Source organism: Phoca vitulina, unplaced genomic scaffold (assembly GCF_004348235.1).
Source record: "Phoca vitulina isolate PV1807 unplaced genomic scaffold, GSC_HSeal_1.0 scaffold11, whole genome shotgun sequence".
Lineage (NCBI taxonomy): Eukaryota > Metazoa > Chordata > Mammalia > Carnivora > Phocidae > Phoca > Phoca vitulina.
The window spans coordinates 41,110,247-41,123,402 of NW_022589714.1; positions in this window are offsets into that span (position 1 = coordinate 41,110,247).

Here is a 13,156-nt window from a genome sequence, read left to right on the forward strand (position 1 = left end):
AGCCCCAGACTGGGAGTAGAGCTTACTTTAAAAAAAAAAAAAAAAAATACTAGTGCATCTGAATCTTGAAGGAGGAGATTAGGCATCAATATGTTAAAAATTCCCCAAATGATTCTGATGCCCTTTCTCCAGGGCAGCAACTCTCAAATTTGAGTGGGCATCAGAATCACCTGGAACCGTTGTTGAAACACAGATTACTAGGGCCTTACCCCAGGGTTCCTGACTGAGTAGGTCTGGAATCAGTAGGGCTACAAATTCCAGTAGGTCTGGAATTTGTATTTTGGATGAGTTCTCAGGAGATGCTAATGCCACTGGTCCCCAGACCACTGCTTTGTAGCTTCCCAGGCATGAGCTTTCTGTCTCCTGGGTCTCTGATTGCTTTTGGGCCTCTTAGGCCTGTCTCCTTTCTGAAGCCAGGTCCCAAGGGGCGGGGACCACTGTGACACCATTTGGTGGCTACTAATCCCTGGTATAATCAGCCTCCCTTCCCCACCTTGGCTCTGTGCCCCCACCTCCTGTTAAAGTGAGGTGGTCTTGGCACCACCCTCTGGGACAGGTGCTCAGGAGATAGTTGCTGCTTGAACAAGGTGAGATGAAGTGGACACCAAAGGACAGCACTGTCCCCAAGAGGCATCAGAACACGGGGCAGGATCTAAAGCTCCTGCAAAAGTGCTTGGGGCCAGAGTAGCATTGCTGGATTAGGGGGGAGGCGTCCAAAGTGGCCCTTGGCTCTGTTGAAGTGAGGCTTGGAAAGACCCACCATGTGACTTGACTTTCCTTCCCCGGGGTGGGCAAGTACGGCATCACTGCTTGAATTGTGTTTCTTTCTTTTCTTTCTTTCTTTTTTTTTTTAAGGTTATATTTATTTATTTGACAGAGAGAGAGAGGGAACACAAGCAGGGGGAGTGGGAGAGGGAGAAGCAGGCTTCCCGCCGAGCAGGGAGCCCGATGTGGGGCTCGATCCCACGACCTTGGGATCATGACCCGAGCCGAAGGCAGACGCTTAACGACTGAGCCACCCAGGTGCCCCTGAATTGTTTCTTACTACGAATAAAAATGATAAAACATGCACAGAAAGCAGCCATGCCCTTCTCCTTCCTTACCCAGACTGGAGATGTTGGGGGGGCTGTCACTGTTGGATGGAGGGGTGTCTCTATCATCATCTAGGAGGTCCTGGGCCTTGAGGGCAGCAGATAGTAGGGCCACCTTGGGGGCTCACCCCTGGGCTCTTGGGGTGGATCCTTCCTTGGAAGCTGGAGGAGTCGTGATGGGAGGTGACAAGAGGTAGTTGGGCGCCTGGGTGGCTCAGTTGGTTAAGCAACTGCCTTCGGCTCAGGTCATGATCCTGGAGTCCCTGGATCGAGTCCCGCATCGGGCTCCCTGCTCGGCAGGGAGTCTGCTTCTCCCTCTGACCCTCCCCCCTCTCATGTGCTTGCTCTCTCTCATTCTCTCTCAAATAAATAAATAAAATCTTTAAAAAAAAAAAAAAAAAGAGGTAGTGGCAGGGTCTTCGGCCCTGCAAGGAGGTGGCAGGTTGGGCTTGGTGACTGAGCCGATCAGTCAACAGATGAATGGAACCCTCCAGCGTCAGCACCTTGAGCCCAGAGATTGGATCTGTTTTGTGTGATGCTGTATCCCCAGGCCCAGAAGAGAGCCTGGTATACAGTGGGTGGTCAGTAAATTTTTGTGGAGTGAGGGCATGAGTGTGAACCGAGCCCCCATCAAGTGCCCAGAAATGAGGACACAACAGGTCTCTGCCCTGCAGGCAGGGTATCAGCTTCACCATCTAATACTCAGGGATGGGTACACAGCTGGACAAGGAGGAGCTCCCTGCCTCTGCCCCCCCCCGCCCCCCACCTGGCCACCTGCTCTCCCCAGGATCCAGGTCCAGCTTCACTCTGGTTTAGGGCTGACAGTCTGTCCCTTCCTCTAGAGAGTTTGCCAGCATCCCCCCGCCCCCCCCCCCCCGCCCCAGTTCTACCAGTGGATCTGTGGGGTGGGGCTCTGGTTTATTTTCTCCTGTTTGCCAAGGGAAGTCACAGCCTGTCCTCTGGCTTGTTTATAATTGGTTTGGGGACAGCACCTGCCCCAGCCCCCCCTTGAGTCCCTGAGAGGTACAGAGTGGCCAGGAGGTGACACACTATCCTGTCCAGTCCCTGTTGCCTCTCGTCTCCTCCTGGCTCTGGCCAGGTGTGCTCTCGGCTGCCCCTGCGGCAGGGGGCGGTTGGCTTTGCTGTCGGCCGACTGGGGCTGTGGGGCTGGGAGCCCTAGAAGCGAGCTGGTGCTACCCCCATATTTTGGAGAGTGGAGGACTGAGGCCTGGGGAGCGTGAGGGAGCCTCTCCAGCACCCCGTGGCCTGGGGCACCATGAGGGTCAGCAGGCACGAACTGAGCACCTTCTGGGGGCCTAGTGCTGTGCGGGCAGAGCAGGGTGGGTGGGAATGAGAACACAGCGCCTCCTTCAAAGCTGACAGCCCAGCGGGGAATTGCAGGACCCCCAGACGACAGAAAAAGGCAGGTCGGTGGAAGATGGTACAGAAGTACATATAAATGAATGGAAATGTGTCCAAGCCTGGCCCTTCACTCTGAAAAGCGTTCTTCCTTGGTCGGGAGAGAGTTTTTACCAAAGGGCTCATGCCAGCATGGAGACCTTGGCTCAGCCCTGCCCACCCTCTGGACCCCCAAAAGGGCAGCTCTATTGCTCCCTGGATCCTCTTATCTGCGGGTCACCTCTGCAGACCCAGGAAGCTTCCCTCCTGGACAGAGTCCTTCCTTCCAGGAGGCCTAGAGGCTGCTGAATGCAAGGGGAGGCCACGGGAAGGCGGCTGGCCACCCACCTGCCGTTCTGAAGCCCCGGGCCACGGGGGAGATGCTAAATTGGGCCCAACAACTCAGACCTCTTTGGGCCTGCCTGTTGCTGCGCCCCCAAGACTTGACCTGGGATCTGGGGCAGTGATTTTGCCCCCCCCCACCTCCAGCACCTTCTCTCCTCCCCTCTTCCCTTTGCCCCCCACATTCCCATCCCTCTGAACTTCGGTCTACTTCCACTGCATCTGGAACATGGGCCCTCAAAGTGTGTATGTCTCTCTCTCCTGCTCGCCCTCTTTCTTTCTTTTTCTGCCTCCCACCTTTTGGTGTTCGGGGGGTTGCTTCATGGCCTTCCCGGTGTCAGCCTGTGAGCCCTGCTGGTGGGGGCCCAGAAGAATGGCCTAGGGCAGGGTGAGACAGGTGTGAAGGTGCCCAGCCTGATGCATCCCCCTGCCCTTGAGCAGCCAGGGGCTTGGGGTGGCTGGGTCACCCTGAGGTGGTGGTGGGGAGATGGGCTGAGGGGCAGCCAGCCCTGGCCAGCTGGGGGAGCCCCTCCACAGACAGCCCTGGGCATCACCAGACACTTCAGACCTGTGACTAACTATAGGTTCCCCTCCAGTTTGTTGGGCATAATTATAATGGTTTTCAAAGCCAGGAGTGAGAAGATAATATTAAAACTTCTGTTTCTATTTATTTATATCCCATCCTTTTCCTCCTCTTTTTATTGCAAAATACACCATCATTGCTGATAAGAGCTTAAACATATACGTATGCTGTAATAAGTAATTGTAAACACCCAGGTAACCACTGCCCAGATGAAGAAACAGAACGTAGCCTGCTCCCCAGAATCAGCTTGTGTGCCCCGCCTCTGTCATAACCCCTTCCCCCCAGAGGCAACCACGATCCTGATCTTTCTGATCATCAGTTCTTGCTTTTTCTTATCACGAAACCACTGATGTCTGCAATCTTTATCGGAAGAGGTTAGTTTTGCCAGATTTTGAATTTGATACAGCTAGAACGACACTGAGCATGCGCTTGTATGTCATGTTTTTTTTCCGTTCCACATTTCGTTTGTGAGATCCATCCAGGTTATGATGTGTAGCTATCGTGTGTTCATTTTCACTGCTGAACAATGTTCCCCTGTATGAACTTGCCACCGTGTTTGCATCCATCCTGCTACTTGGGGACATTGGGGTTGCTCTCCTTTTTGGCTACTGCGAACAGTCCTGTAAGAATATCCTCGCGTGTGTTTCCTGGTGCATTGGTGCATCCATTTCTCCAGAGTGCCTAGAAGCCTGAATGGAATTGCTAGAGCACAGGGTATAAGAGGGAGAGGGCCAAGCAGACTCCACGCTCAGCGCGGAGCCTGATCCGGGGTCGATCCCATGACCCTGAGATCATGACCTGAGCTGAAATCAAGAGTCAGATGCTCAACCCACTGAGCCACCCAGGCGCCCCACCTTTAGTAAATATCTCGTTGAGTGGTTGTACCGACTTATTCCTCACCAGTGGCACCTGAGAGTTCCTGTTACTCCATATTCTAGCCAACACTTTCTATCACTAGACTGTTTAACTTCTCCCGTGCTGGTGCGTGTCACAGTATCTCATCGTGGGTAGAAATTGCATTCCCCTTCTCATCTTTCTTACAGATCTGTTTTTTGCGGATGTTTGCTGACCTGCATGATCTATTCATACATTGGTATTTATAAGCAATTTATGAGAAAAGAAGCATATACTGGGGATGCTCAAAATTTTGTACTTATAGCAGTGTGTGGTCAACATGGCTGAAAGACTATGACAATACTGAATGCCAGGGGGGCTACAGGTTGGGGGTAGGAAGATGGTCTTCAGAGGAGACCCCCGACAGAGCAGCCTCTGCGCAGAGGGTCCCAAGGCCCTCTTGCCTGGCACATCTGGCAGAGGAGGGAGAAGGCTCTAGGGCTAGAGCCCTCAGCAAATACTGTGCACCTTAGAGTTGGCAGGTGCCTGTCTTTCAAGGTCTCCTTGGGCAGTCTTTCTCAACTGGTGGTGATTTTGCCTCCCAGGGGACATTTGGCAATGTCTGATGACATTTTTGGTTGTCACAACTCAGGAAATGCTACTGGCATTTAGTGGGTAGAAGCCTGGGATGTGGATAAACATCCTAAAATGCTCAGGACAGCCCCCCAACAAGGAATCATTTGGCTCCGAGCGTCTGCATTGAGGTTGAGAAACTCTGATCTGGGAACAGAGCCAGGAGACTGAGATTTGCCATGAACTTGCTGCATAGCCTTGGGGAAGTCATTTAAGTGCTTGAAGCCTCGGTCCCCTCCTAGGGACACTGAGGGTATCGAGAGGGTCTGCCCTCTCCCCTTCCTGAGGCTGTTGTCAGGACTGGGGAGAGGGTGCCTGTGTAGGCACTTTGGGAGGCATCCCTGCCCAGGGGCCTCTCCTCCTTGTTTCCTGTGTGGTACCAGCCCCTCCCCCTGACTGTGCTCCCTGTCCACTGAACTGGAGGTGTCAGGTGACCGGCTGTGAGCTCGGCCCTGGTTCCTGCTATTCCAGGCCTCAGGGCTGTGGGGGAACCGCCCTGAGGGCCCCAGCCTTTTGATGAGGGCAGCAGAAATGAGGGGCTCTCTGGGGAACCCCGGGGCCCGGGTAAAACCATTTCTGACTTTGTCCTTAGCTGGGTGGGAGTCCAAGGTTGTGTGGAGTGATAAGAGGTACCTGTCATACTCTTTTATCTGAGGCCCCATTGCTAGTCTGGGCTGTGAGGGGTGGAAGCCAGAGGTCATTCTTGGGGGCTCTGTACACCCAGGCCAGCCTCCTACTCACCCTCTGTGTTCTTCCGGAGTTGCTGTCCCAGGGAGGGCCCAGGGTTGTGTCAGAGTCTAGGTCAGAGCCCCCTGGGCCCCTCTGACCTCCCAGTTCTGGAGCGCACTTCACCTCAGCGGCATCTCCGGCCTTCTCCACAAACCACGGCCGGCCGGCCTGATCTTCTTCCTACTACACTGTCCCTTCCTGAGCCACACTCTCATGAAAGGGCCCAGTAAATGCACCCACCCTGAGGGGTAGGTGACTGACAATGGCTTCGTAATCACCAGCCTTTCTTGACAAGGAATTGTTACCTATCAAAGGTGGGAATCCCTTAGGCACCAGAAAGAAACATTAGTGAAATGTACGTTGCTTTGACAGGCTGTTAGAGAAGTACTTCGGGGACTGAGGAACCTCTGAAATCACATGTGTAGCAAGAGCGTGTTGTCACAAGTGAAAATTGGGTGGTGGCTCATATCTTCTCAGAACTTCATAGAATAATCTTGGTCTCGGGGTCCATTCCAAGGTGGGCTATATAGTAAGACTGTGAACCGGGTGTCTGGAGGCCCTGGGAAGGCCCAAGGCCAAGGTGGTAGATACATGGTCAGTCAGGAAGGTGGTGGACTGTGGGGCTTCAGGCTAAGAGGATCCGTGTCTCCAGGAGGGGCTGGGAGGGTGTGTAGGTTAGGGCTAGGCCTGCACTGGACCTGGTAGGGTTCCTGAAAATTCTTGCCCCTCTGTGCCTCTCCATCTTGGTGCAGGGGCAGCGTGGCCTATGCCCTGTGAGGCCTGGCTGTGTGGTTAGTGGGGAGCTGTCAGAGGCTCAGTCTGGGAAGAGGGAGGGCACTGTAGGGGCCCTGGAGCCTAGGGTGGGTGAGATGTGGTGAGACGAGTTGGGAGCCCGTCTGCGTTGGGTAGTCTTGTGGGTGTGCGAAGCCTTCTGGGCGGGCATGCGGTTCCCTCCGCACTGTGAGTAATCCTCAGCCACACTTGCAGCTCCCAGGGGATTGTGCAACTTCCTCTCAGGCTGAGGTGCAGGGGGCTGGGTGAGAAATAGTACTGGGGAGAATGAGGAAACTGGGTCCAGCGCCCGGGGCAGGGGCCTGGCCCTGGGCTCTGGCCCCCCAAGGAGCTGAGCTTTCCCAGGGACTCCTTGCAGGGGACCGGCCTCTCCCAGGTATGAGGGAGTGTGTGTGCGTGTGTGTGTGTCTCCTGTCTTCGGGGAGGTGGGTGAGTGGGGGTGAGGCCCCAAGGGCTGCATTGGCATTGGGGTATCTTTTGAAGAGGGATAGGGGAGATACTGAGTAGGGTCAGGGTTGGGGAACCGGGTGGCACAAAGGAGGGGTCCCTGGCCAGGCTCGGGGGGTGGGGGGAAGGGGATGGTGGAAAGTGAGGGAAATGAGGAATCAGAGGAGCTGGGCCACCCCGGGCAGTTGACCTCAGCCCTGCCCGCCTGGTCTCCACATCTCCAAGCTTCTTGAGAGGCTCTGGTGAGGAGGCCATGGTGTGTGTAGACAGGCCACAGTACACACGTCCTTACCTCAGGGATTGGGAGCAGATACTCTGCTGGTCCCCCTGGCTTCAAATCCTGGCCCTGCCACTCTGCAGCTCTGTGATCCTCGTAAGTCACTTAGCCTCTTGGTGCCTCAGTGTCCTCATCTGTAAAATGGAGCTAAGAATTATAGTGCCTACCATGTGGGTTCATTCTGGAGATTAAAAGACTTAATTCATGTAGAGTGCTCAGGGCAGTGCTTGGCACCCAGTAAGTAGGTGCTCTGCACGGGTGAACCTTTTCCTGGTGCGTAAGCATGTTTGTGAACGGCGAAAAACCGCCCGCTGTTCATGTGATTATTTTTGATGGCAGGGTGATTATTTTTGAGTTGGCACCGGGGATGATAATAATAAGCACTCATATTTCCCAGGCCTTACTTCATTTCAGGTGCCGTGCCAAGTGCCTGACCTGCATCAGCCCCTTGAGCCCTCAGAGTCCCCCTTTGGGGTGGATGCTGTGTCATCACCCCATTTCATAGCTGGGGACGTGGAGGCACAGAGGGGGTGAGTGACTTGCTGCAGGGCAGTGATATCAGTGAGGGGGGACCGCAGAATGGTTTCCTGGAGCCCTGAGATGGACCTGCCGCCCCGTCCCAGCCCCTCTTCTGGGTTTGGCTGGAGGTGGGTTGGTAGGAGGGAGCAGGGTCTGCCGTGAAGGCAAAGGCGAGAGAGCCTCAGCCCAGTCTCCAATCAAGTAGCCAACTAACACAGAGTTCATTGAACACACGGAATGGTGTTTATCGTGGTTGGAGTTGGAGTGAGCTTCCCGCCAGTGTGTGGACTCAAGAGGAGCTGAAGACCCTCAGCTGGGAAGGCGGTGTGGTGCAGGAGTTATGAATGTGGCCCCAGATTCAGACAGATCTGGCTTTGATTTCTGCCCGAGCCATGTACTGTGTGACGGGCCTCAGTTTCCTCATGTGCAAAATGGCGGTAGTAAGAGTCCCTGCCTCTTTGATGGGGAGCATAAAATGAGATACCATAATAAGGTGTTAGCACAGGCCTGGCCCAGAGTGTCTGCCGAATGGATGCCTTTATTAGGCACCTGTTGTACCGAAGGTCATGGGCTGGGCGGGGAGTTTGGGCCACACAGAGCTCCCTAGAGGGCTATAATTTGAACTGTGGATCACGGCCACTAATGGGACCCTAATTTCTGGCCATGAAATCAGCTTAGTGGCTCTCAATGAACATTTTTTTTTCTTTTTTTAAAGATTTTATTTATTTATTTGAGAGAGAGAGTGAGAGAGAGAGAGAGCACAAGAGGGGAGAGCGGGAGAGGGAGAAGCAGACTCCCTGCTGAGCAGGGAGCCTAGTAGGGGACTCGATCCCGGGACTCAAGGATCATGACCTGAGCCGAAGGCAGTTGCTTAACCAACTGAGCCACCCAGGCGCCCAACATTTTTTTTTTTTCAGTGAGAAAGAAGATACAGAGAGAACATCCAAGTGTATTGCATGGTATTGGCCAAGTGTTGTTTTGTGCAACTTTTTTGTTTCAGGTTCATATGTGTGTGTATGTGTGCTTGTGTGTGTGTGTGTGTGTGTGTGTGTGTGTGTTTGTGTGTACTGGGCCAAATAAAGTATATTTTTCTGCAGATCATGGTCAAGATATTTGGGGTCACTTCCTTAGAGGTTATCTCCCTCTTGTGCAATGTTTATGGAGCACCTACCGAGTGCAAGATCCAGCCCTACATGCCAGGGGCCAGACTGGGAATTCCGGGCCCAATTCTTAGTATGGTGTATGTGGGTGAGTGGGCCCTGTGGAGGGTCAGTGGAAGCAGAGGGTGAGGTGGCCAGGGAAGGCTTTCTAGGTGATGACGTACATTGGATAGGGACAGTGTGGGGGTGACAATGCCCGGGGTGAATGGTCAACTCGGGGTCTGGAACTAGAGAGCCATCTCGGGAGGTAGGGGCTCCCTGTCAGTGGAGGGCTGCAGGGCCAGGCCTGGCCGGAAGTGTCCGTGCTAGCTAGAGCAGAGGACTGGGTGGGGGTCATCCCAGGGCACTGGGCAAGGGCTGTGGCCATCTTCTCTGGCTGGGGTGGGGTGGGGTGGGAAGACTCAGGATTACTGATGCTCCTCCCATCCCCAAGACTTGCAGGATCTACAGTGACTCAGTAAGACCCAGGACCCATGCCTTAGCCATTTTCTCCCCTTGCCTGAGCCTTGGGAGCCTCCTGAGCACTTTCCCCTCTACTGCCCCAGCTGGCTTTAGTGAGTCTGGCCTGGAACCTGCATCAGCCCTGAGCTTCCCTGGTCCAGGGGCCAGAAGCCTTTCTACTACTTAGATCTCTGCCCAGGGCCAGTTGGGGCCTCAGTTTCTTCATCTGTAAAGTGGGCATACTAACCCCTGAGCAGTCGGCCTTCTGGTTAGTGATGCTAATCTTGTGATCTAATGTGGATGAACCGGCTGTAGGAAGTGTGGAGGGTTCTGGGTGGGTAGTCATTGTCATCTCTAAGGCTGAGAGAGCTGGGAAAGGTCATGAGTACATCAGCTGCCTGGCTGGAGAGCCCCCGCCTCCCCACCCCGTGACCTGGGGCTGTGGGGCAATGGTGGGAAGAGACCTGTGACCCACGGTGAGCTGGGACTATCCCTGGCTCTGAGGGGGAGGTGGCCTTTCAGAGTCCTCAGAGGATGAGACCCAGGCCAAACCTGGGTCTGGGAACCCGTTTCTAGAGTCCTCCCCTACCCAGGGCACCCTAGGAGCCCCAGCTTGGAAGTGTTGCCAGGTGGAGGGGCAGTGCTCCAGGACTGATTGTCAGAGGCCAATTTCCAGGAAGCCGTGGGTGGCTTCTAGCCTGCTGCACCCAGAGCCCAGAGGCTCCAGTATGAACTCCCATAGTAGAATGTGGTATCTAATGATAGGTCCCATATACTGAGCACCAGCTCCCAGGTATTGTGTTAAGCACTTTTGTACATTTGCAAATTTAATCTTCACAGTAGCCTAATGCACAGGTCTCTTATTATTAGGTTTTATAGGTTAGCAAACTGAGGCCCAGAAGGGAGAAGTCTGTCACCCAAGGTGACTTAGCCTAGTGAGTGGCAGAGCTGGGCCAAGGCTGTGAGTTCTGTATTCAGGTTGCCAGGGTTGAAATCTGGGCGGTACCACCGACTGGCTGTGTGACCTTGGACACAAGTGACTGAATCTCTTTGACTATTAGCTTCTTGCTCTGAGAGATGGGGATAACATCAGTGCTTTACTCAAGCGTTGTTGTTAAGAATTATAGGAGATAATGCAGGTGACCTGCTGCCCATAATAAGGGCCCAGTAAGTACAATCTGCTTCATCATCTCTCCTGCCCACAGCAGTAACCTGCTGGGTGACCTGGGCCAGCTGTCTGCTACTGATCCTTTCCTCGTGTAGGGGAGGAAAACTTTTCCCTCCTTCCCTTCTAGGTTCTTTGGCTGGCCTAATAATTAAATCGACATAAGACAGATTGACCGAAGGAAAACAAATTTAATTTTGTTATGTACAAGATCCCCAAAGATATGAAGCTCCAAGAAGTGACCAAAGCAGGCAGCTTTTATGCCATTCAGACAAAGAAACAATACATTTGTGAAGAACTGACAACAGAAAGGGGTTTGGGCTTGGGGCAGCTAATTGTAAAGAAGTAACAAGGGTTGTTTATACAGCCTTCTGGGCCCTGAATTCCCTTTTTCTGGTGATAAGGATGTCTCTCTGCCTCCTGGTACAGGGAGGGTACCTTTCAGGTGGGAGATTTATTTCCCGCTCTCAGGGGGACAGAGGAGGGGCAGTGTGTCCTTCTTGTACCTGCTGTCTCTTCAGTAACTTTAATTCAAAATAATCAATATGCTAAAGCAGCATGTTTTGGGGTGGGATGTTTTGTTACCCTTTAGTTTTACCTGAAGTCTAGAAGCTGAGCTGGTAAAGTGCTCCATTATTTCATTGAATTAATCTTGAAAATAGGTCAGTTCAGTTAAACAGTTGTGTTTCATTGTAGGAGGTAGTGATGCACCTGGGCTCCTAAAGTAAAGCCTATATCGTGTGAGAAATCAGGTATTTCATAAGGCATTTTTATGGAAAGAAAAGAAAAGAAAACCAAAGGTGAGTGACCAGAGCCGACTACAATCCCAGTTTCTGAGTTCTGAAGGCAGCCGGTTGAGAAGGTTTCGAGATGTCGGGCTCAAGGCATCTTCAGACGGAGTGAGGGCAGACAGGGGCAATCTGCCAGATCTTCGTGGTTTGCAGTTGGAATATCTCTGGTGATCTTTTCCGAGTGGCCCACACAGCAACAGGCATGAAGATTGCCTGTGCATGAGCAGTTGTGGTGATTTCTCTAAAGTTTCCCTCAAGTTGTTCACACTCTGTAGGGCTTCAGGGAAAAGGGCAGCTTTTTTTTTTTTTTTTTAAGATTTTATTTATTTGTCAGAGAGAGAGACAGAGAGAGCACAAGCAGGGGGAGTGGCAGAAAGAGGGAGAAGCAGGCTCCCCGCTGAGCAAGAAGCCCCATGAGGGACTCAATCCCAGGACCCTGGGATCATGACCTGAGCCGAAGGCAGACGCTTAACCGACTGAGCCACCCAGGCATCCCAAAAAGGGCAGCTTTTGTTCTTGGTGACTCTACGTTGAGAGTGGAAGAACATTGGGAGCGTTAGTTTGGAGAGTTGTAGCCAAGTATTGGAGGAAACAGGTAGAAAAGAAAACTTCATTGACAGTTAACAGCGCTAGAATCTGATATCCAAAAGAATGTACTATCATTTTTTTTTTTTTTAAAGATTTTATTTATTTATTTGAGAGAGAGAGAATGAGAGACAGAGAGCATGAGAGGGAGGAGGGTCGGAGGGACAAGCAGACTCCCCGCTGAGCAGGGAGCCCGATGCGGGACTCGATCCCGGGACTCCAGGATCATGACCTGAGCCGAAGGCAGTCGCTTAACCAACTGAGCCACCCAGGCGCCCAGAATGTACTATCATTTTTCATTGAAACAATTTTTTTTTCTCTAAAGTTACCCCCATGACTACCAAAGGTCATCAAAGTAAGACTAATTTGTTTGCAAAATGGTTTAGTTTGAATAAACTTAACTTACTATTTATAGAAACGCAGCAAGAACTTGCAACTGACTATATAGAATCTTTTCATCTTCTCTGTTGGAACTTTCATAAGGAATCTCAGATTGGACTTTTAAAAGCCTCTTGAGGTTAGGAAGTGGAGCCAAGGACTTGTCATCAGGTTTTACCTGCAAGAACTCTAGATTTAGGTTAATTCCTCTTTTCCCCAAATCCCCCAAATATCCTGAGGTTTCTGCACCTGCCAGGAAGTGACCTTCCTTACTCACCTGGTGAGGCTGCTGGGGAAGCCTGTAAGCAAGGTAGCAGACTGATTTTTCCAAGGGGCTTTATTGGCTCCATAAAGTCAACCTCAGTTCCTTGAAGCTGTCTGGCCATATCGGAGTCAATGCATGTCTCCCAGTCAAAGCCTTGGGAATATAGCCAACATTTCCAATTGTGTCCTGTATTTAGGAGAATAGATGTTTGTTGAACTTGTGTAAATAACTATACTGCCATGAAAATAGGAATACTCACTAAGCATTTTCAAATTCTGGAGGCATCAGGTAGGGAGAAAATGGTAAATGTTTCAATTCTACTGACAAAGGTATAATTTACCAAATTGCTGTAAGTCATGGTTTTCTTGTTTATTTATTTATTAAAGATTTCATTTATTTATTTGAGAGAGAGAGAGAGAGCACAAGTAGGGGGAGTGGGTCTCCCCACTGAGCAGCGAGCCTGATGCAGGGCTCCATCCCAGGACCCTGGGATCCTGACCCAAGCCCAAGGCAGACGCTTAACCTAGTGAGCCACCAAGGTGCCCCAAGTCATGGTTTTCTTAAGAGAGAAAATTTTTTTAATCTGGAAAAAATTAAATATTAAAGATCCAACAGGGGCGCCTGGGTGGCTCAGTCGTTGAGCGTCTGCCTTCGGCTCCGGTCATGATCCCGGGGTCCTGGGATCGAGCCCCGCATTGGGCTCCCTGCTCCGCGGGAGGCCTGCTT